We start from the raw sequence: 14,995 nt of genomic DNA on the forward strand, positions 1-14,995 counted from the left end.
CATTATGTGCCTATAATTCCTAATGAATAAGCTAAATTTATCAAAACTGTTATAACCCTCTCTTAAATAATGTAATCTAAATATATAAAAGGAGAAACTGACTGACTGACTGACAGATCAACGCACAGCCTAAACGGCTAAACGTAGGCACTTGAAATTTGGAAGGGACGTAGCTTAGGTACCGTAGAGGTGCACTAAGAAAGGAATTCCCGAAATTCCCACGGGAATGGGAATTAGCGGGAAAAAACATTTGTATGAAAAAATCTAAACCGCGAACGAAGTCGCGGGCGGCCGCTAGTCTAACATAAAACGGACAGAACGTAACAAATCGCTGTATGTAACTACTAGTTGATTGAAAAAAAAATAGAACGATAATAACCGATTAAAAACCGAAAACCGGTTTTTTTTCTTGGAAACCGAAAAAAAAATCGGTTTTTTATAAACTTTCGGTTTTGCATACCCTACTCTCAACAAGTGGGCCTCAGAATGAACATAGACAAGACAAAAATCATGTCTAATGTCCGTGTTGCACCCACTCCTCTGAAGGTTGGAGACTCTACACTCGAAGTTGTTGACAATTATGTATACCTGGGACAAACAGTCCAGTTAGGTAGGTCCAACTTCGAGAAAGAGGTCAATCGTCGAATCCAACTCGGATGGGCAGCGTTCGGGAAGCTTCGCCATATACTCACGTCCGAAATACCGCAGTGTCTCAAGTCGAAAGTATTTGACCAATGCGTGTTGCCAGTGATGGTATACGGATCTGAGACGTGGTCGCTTACTATGAGCCTCATAAGAAGGCTCAAGGTCACCCAAAGGGCGATGGAGCGGGCTATGCTCGGAGTCTCCCTGCGTGATCGAATCAGAAATGAGGAGATCCGCAGGAGAACCAAAGTAACCGACATAGCTCGCAGAATTGCTAAAATCAAGTGGCAGTGGGCGGGGCACATAGCTCGTAGAGACGATGGCCGTTGGGGCAGGAAAGTTCTCGAGTGGCGACCACGGGCTGGAAGACGTAGCGTGGGCAGGCCTCCTACTAGGTGGACCGACGATCTGGTAAAGGTCGCGGTAAGAGCCTGGATGCGGGCAGCGCAGGACCGTTCATTGTGGAAAACCTTGGGGGAGGCCTTTGTCCAGCAGTGGACGTCATTTGGCTGAAACGAACGAACGAACGATATTATTTACAAAGGATAATCAAGGAAGAACAAAACATTTTCTGAAAAGTAATATGTTTTATTCGGGTCCATATTGGCTCACGTAAAGTTATTTACCCGAAATTGTTCTTCCTAACGATTTTAAATCCGAATGATCACTCTTCCTAAAATTTTCATCCTAAAGTTTTCATTCATACTATTTGTAGTGCTACCGGCGATGTTCATAACACTCATGTTTCCGAAAATTGTAATTAATAATATTATTAATGTAAATATATTTAAACTCCTACTGTTTTTTATCATAACACTTTTATCCCTAAACATTACCTACCTTAATATTTTCACTCATACCACAGAATAATAATAAATACTACGTACAGAAGTACGTTCTTCGCTAATGGAACGTAAGGCCACAGTTCTAACCTAACCTAAACCAATAATTAATTATGAATAGGACCGATTCGTTTCTTTAACTTGACTGTATGACTGGAGCGGGACTCTATCTTCGCTCGCTCGGCTCGTGCGTTGTGGTCATAGTTGTAACCTAACCTAAACCAATAATTATGAATAGGACCGATTCGTTTCTGGAACTTGACTGAATGACTGGAGCGGGACCACAGATATGGATAGATGCAGCATGTGTCAAAAATTGTATGAAGCCGAGCGTGCCACTTTTTAAACGTCATTAGTGTCATTTTAGCGAATTTTAGTGATNGTAAATTTATTAGTCTACGTCTATTAGTTTTGACGTAATTGTTGAACAAAGATACCCCTTCCCAGCCGGTTCCATAGCGCGTCGGAATAGGTTGTGTGATTCTTTCAGGCAGTGCATTTTCGCATGTTAGCAGCGCTATGGAACCGGCTGGGAAGGGGTATCTTTGTTCAACAATTACGTCAAAACTAATACACATAGACTAATAAATTTACATTCGTTTTGTATAATAGCTCAAATACTAATAATACAATGCAAATAAAACATACTTTAACGACCTGGTTTTTCTTGTGTTGGAAAATAACTGAAAAAGAAGTGAAAAAAATCATGTCTTTTTCTAATTCAATCCACTCTTACTTCCATAAAATGTATGAAACTTGTATCCGTTTTCTACTTCTACTAATAGATAATTTTATTGACTATCGCATGATATCAAATATTCGCTTATTAATGTTAAGTTACCCACGTTTTCACTTGTTTTTGAAGAAAGAGGTGAAAACTAAAAATTAAAAACTTAAATCCTCGTAATTTTGCGACAAATGGGTCAAGCCCCAAATTTGAAGTATTTTCATCGATAAAATTGTCCATAGATTACGCCATTAAAGTTTGATCACTACAAGCCCGGACACACTGTATACAATATAAATTGGCTAGTATTAAAATAATATACCGGTTGTTGTTTTCAGTAACCCCTAGGCCACACACATCGCGGCAACCCATAGATTCGCGATGTGTGTATTCGCGTAAACCTCTGTGCTTACATAGTCGCAAGGGCTTTGTTATGCTGCTTTTATACTGCGCGGAAATTAGCCAAGTCAAAAAAACAATGGGGTGGGGATGAAAAATGAATGAATTTCATCCCCACTCCTCTGTTTTTTTGACTTGACTCGGCTAATTTCCGCATAGTGTAAATCCAGCATTACACTGTCGCTCGAATGTTATCGCGATGTGTGTGGCCCAGGGATATGCGATATTCAAGGAAGACGAAAGTAGGCAACTTTGCAATTCCTTTGAGTGTCGTAAAACATAAGTCACAGTAAATCTATACAGTATTATAAATCTAAAGTAACTCCATCTGTGTGCGTTTTCACTCAGCGATCGAATCGAAAAGTTTTTGAATCATTCCCTAATTTTTTTCTAGTCTGTAAATAAAACACTGAAAACAACACGCTTTAAATAAATTAAATAGATTGTATATAAATAAAACAGTATAAAACCATTTTGGTTATTCATATAATAATCCATACAATTTCTGGAGAAATTAGTCAAAAATCTTTTTACTGTATCATGTAGCATATTCAATAGAAATAACATAAAATGAAATAAGAATTCACACGCGATAAAACAATTTATCTACTTAAAAATAAAGACATAAATGGCAGCAATAATTGTTGAACCACCTGCTAAACAAAAATATTCTAGATTTTCTTTCCTTCGCTTCAGCAGTATGTAATTAAAATTGACATTTTCTGCACCTGGTAGGGTTAAAGAAATTAAGGGGTAAACCCTGGAGATCAGAATTCGTGACCACTGAGCTGGCAAACCAATGAGCTACCATGGTAGACCACTGAAATGGCACACCATGGTAGCTCAGTGGTGTGAAGGCCATGGCCTAATACGCCCACCACGAGAGTCGTCATTTCTAAATTTGGAAATGAGTACGATGTTTATCAATTACAGTATTTTCGTTTAGAGAGTCGCACAATACTTATTTGATACCATTGAGGAATATAAACAAATGCAGGTGTTGTACGCAGCCAACTAAAGCCCGGTCTGTGAGCACGTGGAATTTTGTCCAATGACCCCTAGCTACCCATCCTTATCGCTCGCGCGTAATGTAGCTTGAGGTCATTGGACAAAATTCTACGTGCTCACAGACCAGACTATAACAATGTGGGGAACCCTGACGATGCAAACCAATAAGCTCAAAACTTTAATCAATATCAGTCAAGCATTGCATTAGGATTTTGATTAAACCAATCATCATTGCTTTTGATTAAACCAATCAAAGTCCTGAAGCAATGCTTGACTGAAATTGAGTAAGTTTTGAGCTTATTTCGATATTTATACAAATCACAGGACAGAATCTATGACTGATGTTGGACCGAGTTTTGAGAGTTGTTCTGCAATACATGTTTCCTAGGTAACAGCACATCCGACTATGCAGTTTTCTTGCAAACTGGCCTCCATTACAACGCGATAAAACACCATTGTGTTTAGCTTGTCCTGTTGTTCTCCCGTACATTACTGTTGCAATGCTGGCTGCATTGGAATGACTAAACTATAAAAATCCCTGTTTAAATGGAGATTCCTTTAATGTCAATAATTATAAAATACGATCGATTGCCTCAGATCGGACTGAACACATGACTTTTCGCGTGCCAAACAATTATGTTAACCAGTATGCTACCCTCCAGTTTGCCAGATAAATTTTTTAAATTATGGTAACCAGTGAGCTATGCGCTAGTTCACCTGTTCAAATTATAGTAACCAGTGAGCTACCCACTAGTTCAAATGTTCAAATTATGGTAACCAGTCAGCTACCCACTAGTTCCCCTGTTCAAATTATGGTAACCAATGAGCTACCCACTAGTTCACCTGTTCAAATTATGGTAACCAGTGAGCTACCCACTAATTCACCTGTTCAAATCAGGGTAACCAGTGAGCTACCCACTAGATCACCTGTACAAATTATGGTAACCAGTAAGCTACCCACTAGTTCAAATGTTCTTCAAATTATGGTAACCAGTGAGCTACCCACTAGTTCAAATGTTCAAATTATGGTAACCAGTGAGCTACCCACTAGTTCAAATGTTCAAATTCTTCAAATTATGGTAACCAGTGAGCTACCCACTAGTTCACCTGTTCAAATTGTGTTTACGCTGTGAGCGTCGCGAAGGTAGTCCTACTAAGTAACATAAGTGAATGAGTGAACGACCCGAACTGTATCGTTCATTCTTTTTAATTCAAAATCTAGACAAATTTAAATAAAATAGATATTAAATAATTGAAATCAAATCATTAAAATTATTTTTAAATATAATACTTAAGTAAACTGCGCTCTGGTTTGACAGTTTAGGATTGCACAATCAAATAAAAGTCACTTATGTTTTTGTCCCAATATATTAGGCACACACGCCCGATACAATATTCGTTCCCCGTGCGACTGCCCGCCGCACGCCGCGTACATGTAACCTGACACCCCCACATACACCCCCTTCTTAAAAAATTAAAGTAAATATAATACTATGTACATACATATCTAAATTTATGGTTAACAATTTCGAGATTTCTTGAATTACATAGGTCGTATGTTTTACGAATAACTGCCGAATTATTAGGTAACAACAACGTTTTGCATACTCACACAAATAATACATAGATCTTAATCTAAATATTACTCGCATACTCTGAAGCTCTATGAGTCACCGTTGGAATGATATTCACTGCACTTTTGTTACGAGCCGCATTTATCTCATTTCTTAGTAGTCGCTTCGTCTGGTTCACGCAAACTTTATACAAAGCAAACACTAATGCCAGACCAATGATGACTCCGAATACCGTAACCACGATGCCCATTACTTCCACCTTTCGCTCCGTGTGTGACGTTGAGGCTTGGTTAGCCCCATTCTGTGCTATGACTACTTCTTCTTCCTTCTTCTCGATTGAATAAGTTGTACCCATAATTTTAATTTATAACAATTTTAACAATTGATACTCGACTTTGCTTAATTAAATCTCCATAGATACTAAAATGTTTTTACTCTAAATATATCAACTTATATACTATACATTTATTGTGACTATAAAACACATTGACACGTACATTACGTGTCGCGATGCGTCTTACTTTTGTTATTGAAATTGCCATCTTAACTATTCTTGCTCCCACAGACACATGACTATTAATTATTTACAAAATCGCGAAATCTTACTGGCTGTTTTACTTGTCTTCCGCTTCGTGTTGATTTCAAGGTCGTGTTTACATTGTTTGCTTGTCGATCCAATTGCATTTGTTCGCTATTCACGAATTCGTCTAATATGTATGCCGGTTTAAGTCTATCTATTGATACACTATTTACTTTATTATTAATAAGAATTTTGAAAACCTTTTGATTCCGTTCTACCACTTTATAGTATTAAAAAAAAAGTTACTTGTTGATCAATTACTTATTTATTCANGCTTCCGTACGGCGTCCACTCTCAAAAATACATGTGAACACGAGCTTAAATCAGCATGTACAAACATATTTTTTTTGTTATCTAAATTTCTATCTTTCGGCCTTATCTTATATATGCTATCTCTTAATCTAAGTATGTACGCTTGCGGATTGTCTATAATGATGTGATCATCCCTACAAAATTCTCCCGGTAATCTTAAACAATGTCCTAAGGTAATTTCCGCTGCACTTATGTAATCGCTATCGCTCAAACACGCTGCTCTCAATCCAAGCATGACTGTAGGTAATTCTACTAGCCATGCACTATTATCGTTTAACCTTGCTATTAATGCCGTTTTTAAAGACCGATGCCACCTCTCCACTTTGCCGTTACACTGTGGGTGGTACGGTGTCGTTCGTGTTTTGTGGATCCCTAACAACTTCATTAAATTAGTAAACAATTCACTCTCGAACTGTCGGCCCTGGTCCGTGGTTAGTTTGCTCGGGCATCCAAACCTACATACCCAGCATTCGTATACTGCCCTCGCGACTGTTTCTGCGGTCATGTCCACTACTGGGCATATCTCGGGCCATCGGGTACGCCGATCTACCATTGTCACGCAATACCGATAGCCTTGCTCTGTCACTGGTAACGGTCCTATTAAGTCTACATGTACATGTTCGAAACGGTCGCCTTCTTCAAAGCTACTGAGCCTAGACACCGTGTGACGCGTTACCTTACTTTTTTGACATTTAATACATGTTTTTACCCATAGTCCTACGTCTTTGTTCATCCCTGGCCAAAATACTTTTTTACTCAATAATGCTCGTGTAGTCCTTACCCCTGGGTGTGACAAATTGTGAAACTGTTCAAATATATATTTTCTAAATTGACTCGGAATATATGGCCTAATATTTTCAGTAGATACTTCACAATACAACATATTATTATCTAGGTCATTTAAACTTACGTTCACACGCTTCATTCGTACGTTGTTATTGACACCCGCGCTCAACAAATTCGCAAGCTCAGCGTCTGACGCCTGGGCGCGAGCAATTTCTTCGTATTGCATTGAGGTCGGACATGATATTGTTTCTACTCTAGATAGCGCGTCAGCGACCACGTTATCGTTACCGTGTATGTATTGTATATCGCTCGTAAATTCGCTGATAAACAATAACTGGCGTGTCCTTCTCGGTAACTCTTTACTTGAAGTTCCTAACTTTTTACTAAACGCATACGTTAATGGTTTGTGATCGGTGAAAACGGTAAAATTCTTTCCCTCTATAATATCTCTAAAATAAGCTATACTTGAATAAATTACCAATAATTCTTTATCATAAGTACAGTACTTTTTTTGTGCTTCCGTAAGTCTCTTAGAGTAGTAACCGAGAGGCCTCCACGTGTTATTTTCTTTTTGCTGTAGCACCGCGCCTATACTACTGTCGGAGGCGTCCGTCATCAACGCTAAGGGTGCATCTACATTAGGGTGCGATAGGGTTGCAGCCTTTTTCAAATTTTCTTTACATTTTTCAAATGCTACGCATGCTTCCTCTGTCCACTGTAATTTACTCTTATCCTTTTTTTTCGTTCCGTGTAAATACCTATCCAAAACTCCTTGTATCCGTGCGGCATTAGGGATATGATTTCTGTAAAAATTCAACATCCCTAAAAACCTACGAAGTTGTTCGATAGTCTCAGGTTTTGGATACTCCTCAATAGCTTTAACCTTCTCCGGTAATGGACATATTCCTTTCTCTGAAACTTCATATCCCAAAAACTCAATTTTTGGTTGACCGAAAATACATTTTCCCAAATTAATTGACATTTTATATTTCCTGAAACGATCGAACAACATTCGTAAGTGTTCCGCGTGAATCTGTTCGTTATCCGATCCTACGATGACGTCATCTAAATACCCGAACAAGAATGACTGCCCAGTGACTTCGTTATGCTCCTTGTTATCACTTTGGCTCGAATTGCAATAGTTCAGCTGTTCTATTCCTGTTAGTACTGTGTTATTTATGAATCTTTGAAACGTTTGTGCCGCATTTCGCAGGCCAAATGTCATTCGCGGAAACTCGTACAAACCAAATGGAGTAATAATTGCAGTTTTTTCTATATCTTCTGGACTAATTTTAATAAAATGGTAGGCTCTACATATATCAATTTTGGAAAAAACTTTTTTATTATGCAATCCATACGTAAAATCCTGAATCCTAGGTATCGGATAACGATCAGGTTTAGTTATTGAGTTAAGCATCCTATAATCTCCACACGGTCGAATATCACCTCCCTTTTTTGGCACCACGTGCAATGGACTCGCCCACGCGCTGTTGGACGGTCGACAAATTCCGAGTTCCTGCATCAGCTGGAATTCTTGTTTAACTTTATCANAATCCTGAATCCTAGGTATCGGATAACGATCAGGTTTAGTTATTGAGTTAAGCATCCTATAATCTCCACACGGTCGAATATCACCTCCCTTTTTTGGCACCACGTGCAATGGACTCGCCCACGCGCTGTTGGACGGTCGACAAATTCCGAGTTCCTGCATCAGCTGGAATTCTTGTTTAACTTTATCATACCTGTGTGGCGCCAACCTCCTCGCACGAGCGTGTACTGGCGGGCCCGTTGTTTCTATATGATGGTACACCGAGTGTTCTGGGATGTCTTTAAATATAGGTGGTCTAGTAATTTCCTGGAATGATTCTAATAAATTGGCGTAGGGATGATCGCTGTTAATACATTTTATAGTTCCCTCAAAATTCACACTTGTCAATCCGCGAACGTACAAATTAGTTACTAAGTCTACTAACCGATTATGATGCAAATCTACACTCAATTTAAAATTCCGTAAAAAATCTGCACCTATAATTGGTTGTTTAACATCACACACAATAAATGGCCATTTAAAAACCCGTCTTAGCCCGAAGGCCATTTCTAAATTACAGATGCCGTATGTTTTAATTTCGCTGTCATTTGCCGCGTACAATTTAAAATCGCAAGACTCAGTAAAACCTTTTTTTAAACATTTTTTTGGAATTACCGATATATTGGCCCCGGTGTCAACTAAAAAGGTTAGCCTAGTTAAATTGTCCCGAATTAATAACCGATGATTTTTAGATACCTGATTCTGAGTACCTTCGTCCACCGATTCCGAACGTACCGCACTCAGTTTTCCGCATTTTCCTCTCGCCAGGCGCACGGTTGCTCACAGCTTCTCGCGTTCCGTCTGTACCGGTAATGGAATCTGCACAGCCAATCAGGATCTCCCGGTGTCCTCCTCCTACGCGAACTAGCCCTGCTTCCATCTTGTCCTCCGTTTCGGCTTCTCGAACGCCCGCAACCTTGCACCTCACTGCGCAGCGCTGCCACTTCCAGCACCAGCTTATTCACCTGACTGGCCAACTCTGACAACGTGTTCGACGCGTTCGTCTGTGCTGGTGTATCCGACACTGCTGCGATCTCGAAATTTCCGCTGTTTTCAACTACTTTGTCAGCGATATTGGCCAAACTATCTAACGACTGATCTTGGCACACTGTGATGACTGCTCTGACTGCGGCCGGCATCCTTGATAGCCACAGACTTTTTAGGGTTTGATCGGAAACCTGTGTTGTACGACCTAGATCCTTCATCCTGCGCAGCAGTTGCGTCGGCTTTTGCGCACCTAACTCTAGCTCCGAGACCAACTTCTGGAATTGGCGTTCTGCGCTTTCTTCATACACTTGCAGCAATCTTTCTTTCAAGACCGTATACTTATTTGAGGTCGGTGGTGTCATCAGTAAGTCGCTCACCTGCTGAATGGAATCTCGTCCCAATTTCGAAATCACCAAATTAAATTTGGATTCCTCTCCCTGCTTCTGAGGGGCCATTACCGCTTCAAATTGGGCGAACCATAGCCGCGGCATATCAACCCAAAAATCCGGTAATTTTGAAGATACACTTATAGTCGCCAAACTCATATCCACCGGTTCTGTCCGCTCCTCCTTCACGCCCGCTGATGTCGTCGGGTTAGCAGGCTGCACTGCAGGTGGCCTGCTGGCTGACGCAGCCCGGGATGGTGGCGGTGAGTCGAACATGTTCACTTTGTCGGGGTCACCAGTTTAGGATTGCACAATCAAATAAAAGTCACTTATGTTTTTGTCCCAATATATTAGGCACACACGCCCGATACAATATTCGTTCCCCGTGCGACTGCCCGCCGCACGCCGCGTACATGTAACCTGACACCCCCACAACAGTTAGGCCCAGAACACACGGTGAAACGCAATTGCAACGAAACTGCAACTTCTAGTTACTTTTGAGTTGCATCTAAGTTTCTTCCATAGATTCCGTTGAGAGACCACACATGACGCAACCATTTCAAACCGGTTTCAAAAGTAAGTAGAAGTTGCAGTTTCGTTGCAATTATTGCGTTTCACCTTGTGTTTTGGGCCTAAGCGTTACTGTCCTCATTTCATCATCCTGTTAAAGACCCAATTTCTGAACTGTCCTACCCGTGACATTGCCAGCGGGACCGGATCGCTGGTTCCGATTTTTCCCATGTTGGAAACTATAATAGTAGAACGATGGTGGCGCCCCCCTGTCAATGAGTTTGGTGGGACAGTTCAGTTTAGGCAGAGTAAATACAAATGAGTAGGTCATCTTTATAGAAACGCACCGAGCGCGGTTAGTATGTGAGCGCGCCAATACGTATGCGGCGCGCACGCACACACTGACAATATTCGGCGCAACCACGACTGGCTCCCCGCTAAATGACCTACTCATTTGTATTTACTCTGGTTTAGGTCATCTATAATATTTTTTTATCAGTAAAGTAACATTTTCATTGTCACTTTCAATGATTCTTACTGGCCTAATTTTCTGTGATCTATAAAGTTAATAGTTATTGGTCTACCGGTTAATTGAGTCAGTGCCTGAGATCTGGGAGCGGCAGGGGAGGGTGTTTTTGAGATGTCAAACGTCAGCGAGATTTCAGTGTCCCGATTGCGCTCAAAATTTTCATCTTCATCGCTCATGGACGACGAACGAAATTCAGCTGTTTGCACAAGTTTTGTATCGCAGTGTTGCTTTGACGGCTAGTTCAAACGAAAACGAAACGCAACTGCTTTGTGTAAAAGCTGAAAGAAAGCTACCATTTCTCAAACAAAAGTCAAACGCTTCACGAAGTTTTGCTGTGTTTTAGTGGAAACATAGGTGGAATGAAACTGGAGTGCGACTAGAGTTGAAACGCGAATGAATTGGAGACAAATTAGCGCAATCGGGACCCAGAGCCCCGATTACGGTAACTTTTATAACGTCTACAATCCAGACGCGTTTCTGATTCTGCGATACGATTGGTCAAAACAGCTGACGTACGCTGTTGAACGACCAATCGTATCGCAGAATCGAGAAGCGTGTCTGGATTGTTGACGTTAAAAAATACCGTAATCGGGGCTCTGATCTCCTTCAGATTCGTATGCTCTGTTACGTCATAATATGTCAATGTCACCCTTCCCGTGACATCATAAAGGTAGCAGGAAAGCGCTGGACGCAGGCCGCTACCAACTGGGCAACATGGAAAGCATTGGGGGAGGCCTATGTTCAGCAGTGGACGACCTATGGCTGAGATGATGATGATGATGATGATGACCCTCCCCGTGCCACTCTCATACCAGTGACTCAGTGAAGCGCTATATTAAGGCTGAGTTGCACCACCTAACTTTCACAGTAACCAACTGGGTGCAACCCAGCCTTATAGTTTCAAATTAAAATCGGACTATATTTAAAAGCCTTCTGGCTTTTAATTACGCCAAAGATAAAAAAATTCAAGGCAGTGTCATTCACAATTTTGTGATTAAAATATAGAAATCACAGACCATCAAATCGATCACACGATTACACGATATAACGTCATTAAAATATTCTGTCGTTTCGTAAAACACTCATTAAGTAAAGGAATAAATTGATTTAAAAGAAAGTTATTCTATCCTCACAACTCGTGACGAATTTAGCCTCCTGTCTTGTCGATATTTCACTATTTCAGCTTTCACTATCCTGTAAGAGAGAAAAATTGAATGAAATTAATTTGGGACACACATTATCCAACTAATATTATAAATGCGAAAGTTTGGATGTCTGGATGTTTGTTACTCTTTCACGCAAAAACTACTGAACGCATTTTGATGAAACGTTACAGTATTATTGTTTATAACCCAGAATAACATATAGACTATAATTTATGACGATCTGTGACAAACTAAATTTCACGCGGGTGAAGCCGCGGGCAAAAGCTAGTCTATATATATAAAAATGAAACCCGTTTCGCGTTGTCACGGCATCACGTGTGAACGGCTGAACCGATTTCGATAATTCTTTTTTTTAAATGTTTGTGGAAGTCCAAGGATGGTTCTTAAGGAAAAAAATATTAAGAAAATCTCATCGCGCAAAAAAAATGTATTAGAGCTATAGCTGGGATACCATCCGACAAATCGTGTAGACCCTTATTTATAGAGTTTGGTTTGTTACCATTACCGTCTTTGTATATTTTAGAAATATGTACTTTTGTCAAGAAACATTTTACGTTGTTCAAAAGAGTCTGCGATATAAATTTGCGAACCCGTAGAGACCCAGATAGACTTGTTCTGGAAGTCATACCTAGATCTGAGAAATATAACCGAAATTGTGTAGCAATGTGTGTTAGAATATACAACGTGTCCCAAAATTCAAGGATAAGCCGGCGCCGCAGGACGGACATAGTCATGACTACTTTAGGAAAAATAAGAAAAAAATCTATCTCAATTATTTTTTAAGTTACACAATAAATTATGAAATTCGTCGAAAATTGACACCCCTTATGATATTTTACCTTACCACGACCACAATTTTTCAAATACTTCTGTTTTTTTGTTTGTATCGGCAACTTAAGTAGTGCTGCTGTCCTCTCCAATTCTTAAAACCCTCAGAATCCTTGCAGTTTTTACACAAAAGTTAATCAAAATATGATATTTCCTTAAAATTTTGAACGATTTTTACTTTCACTCCACTTTGACTCGTCGTTTTGTAATAAAACAGTATGAACACTACTGCGGCAAGTTATTTATAAAGTTGCCGCAACTATCCAAGATTCCAAAATGGTATAATACTCTAAGAAAACTAGTCGCAATAAAGATATGCGTACCATTTTTACAAGCACTTCGCTTGTTAGTTAGTATGGGATAAATCTTGCAACTAAATTTAAAACCAGTTCTCCACAACCAATTGAGCTGAAATTTGGTATACTNGCGCGCCGCATACTAAACCAGAGTAAATATAAATGACCTACTCATTTGCATTTACTCTGGTTTAGGTCATCTATAATATTTTTTTATCAGTAAAGTGACATTTTCATTGTCACTTTCAATGATTCTTACTGGCCTAATTTTCTGTGATCTATCAAGTTAATAGTTATTGGTCTACCGCTTACTAAGTTAGTGCCTGAGGTATGGAAGCGGCACGGGAGGGTGTTTTGGTGACGTCAAATGTCAGCGAGACTTTAGAATTTCAGTGGGTCTAGACAAAGTGCAAATTTTAATCGCAAACCAGTCGAAAAGTGGTCGAAAAGCCCTTTTATTGTATGGGGTTTTGACGGATTCGATTTTCGATTCGATCAAAAAGTGCATTATGTTTAAGGGGGTACGGGAGGGTTTTTTTGAGATGTCAAACGTCAGCGAGATTTCAGTGCCCCATTGCGCTCAAAATTTTCATCTTCATCGCGCCTGGACGACGAACGAAAATCGGCTGTTTGCACAAGTTTTGTATCGCAGTGTCGCTTTGACAGCTAGTTCAAACGAAAACGAAACGCAACTGCTTTGTGTAAAAGCTGAAAGAAAGCTACTTTTTCTCAAACACAAGTCAAACTTATCACGAAGTTTTACTGTGTTTTAGTAGAAAAATAAGGTGGAATGAACATGGAGTGCGACTAGAGTTGAAACGAGAATGAATTGGAGACAAATTAGCGCATCGGGACCCAGATCTTCAGATTCGTATGCTCTGTCACGTCATAATATATCAATGTCACCCTTCCCGTGACATCATAAAGGTAGCAGGAAAGCGCTGGACGCAGGCCGCTACCAACCGGGCGACATAGAAAGCATTGGGGGAGGCCTATGTTCAGCAGTGGACGTCCTATGGCTGAGATGATGAAGATGATGATGACCCTTCCCGTGCCACTTCCATACCAGCACTGACTCAGTTCAACGCTATATTAAGGCTGAGTTGCACCACCTAACTTTCACAGTAACTATGACGATAACCGGTGTATTTAGTATGGAGCTTGACAGATTTTTGACGTTTGTCAAAGTTAAAGTAAGATGGTGCAACCCAGCCTTATAGTTTCAAATTAAAATCTGAATATATTTAAAAGCCTTCTGGCTTTTAATTACGCCAAAGATAAAAAAATTCAAGGCAGTGTAATTCACAATCTTGTGAATAAAATATAGAAATCACAGACCATCAAATCAATCACACGATTCACCGTGTATAACGTCATTATAATATTCTGTCGTTTCGTAAAACACTCATTAAGTTAAGGAATAAATTGATTTAAAAGAAAGTTATTCTATCCTCACAACTCGCGACGAATTTAGCCTCCTCTCTTGTCGATATTTCACTATTTCAGCTTTCACTATCCTGTAAGAGAAAAACATGAAATTATTGATTTGGCACACACATTATCCTACTAATATTATAAATGCGAAAGTTTGGATGTCTGGATGTTTGTTACTCTTTCACGCAAAAACTACTGAACGCATTTTGATGAAACGTTACAGTATTATTGTTTATATCCCAGAATAATATATAGACTATAATTTATGACGATCTGTGACAAACTAAATTTCACGCGGGTGAAGCCGCGGGCAAAAGCTAGTTTTAAATAAAACAGACATTGAAACATACGAGTGTTCAAAAGGCCTCGTTTTGGAATTCGCAACGAATTGAACTAGA

This window comes from Ostrinia furnacalis, unplaced genomic scaffold, assembly GCF_004193835.3.
Source record: "Ostrinia furnacalis isolate ACB-3 unplaced genomic scaffold, ASM419383v2 OfSCF1433, whole genome shotgun sequence".
Lineage (NCBI taxonomy): Eukaryota > Metazoa > Arthropoda > Insecta > Lepidoptera > Crambidae > Ostrinia > Ostrinia furnacalis.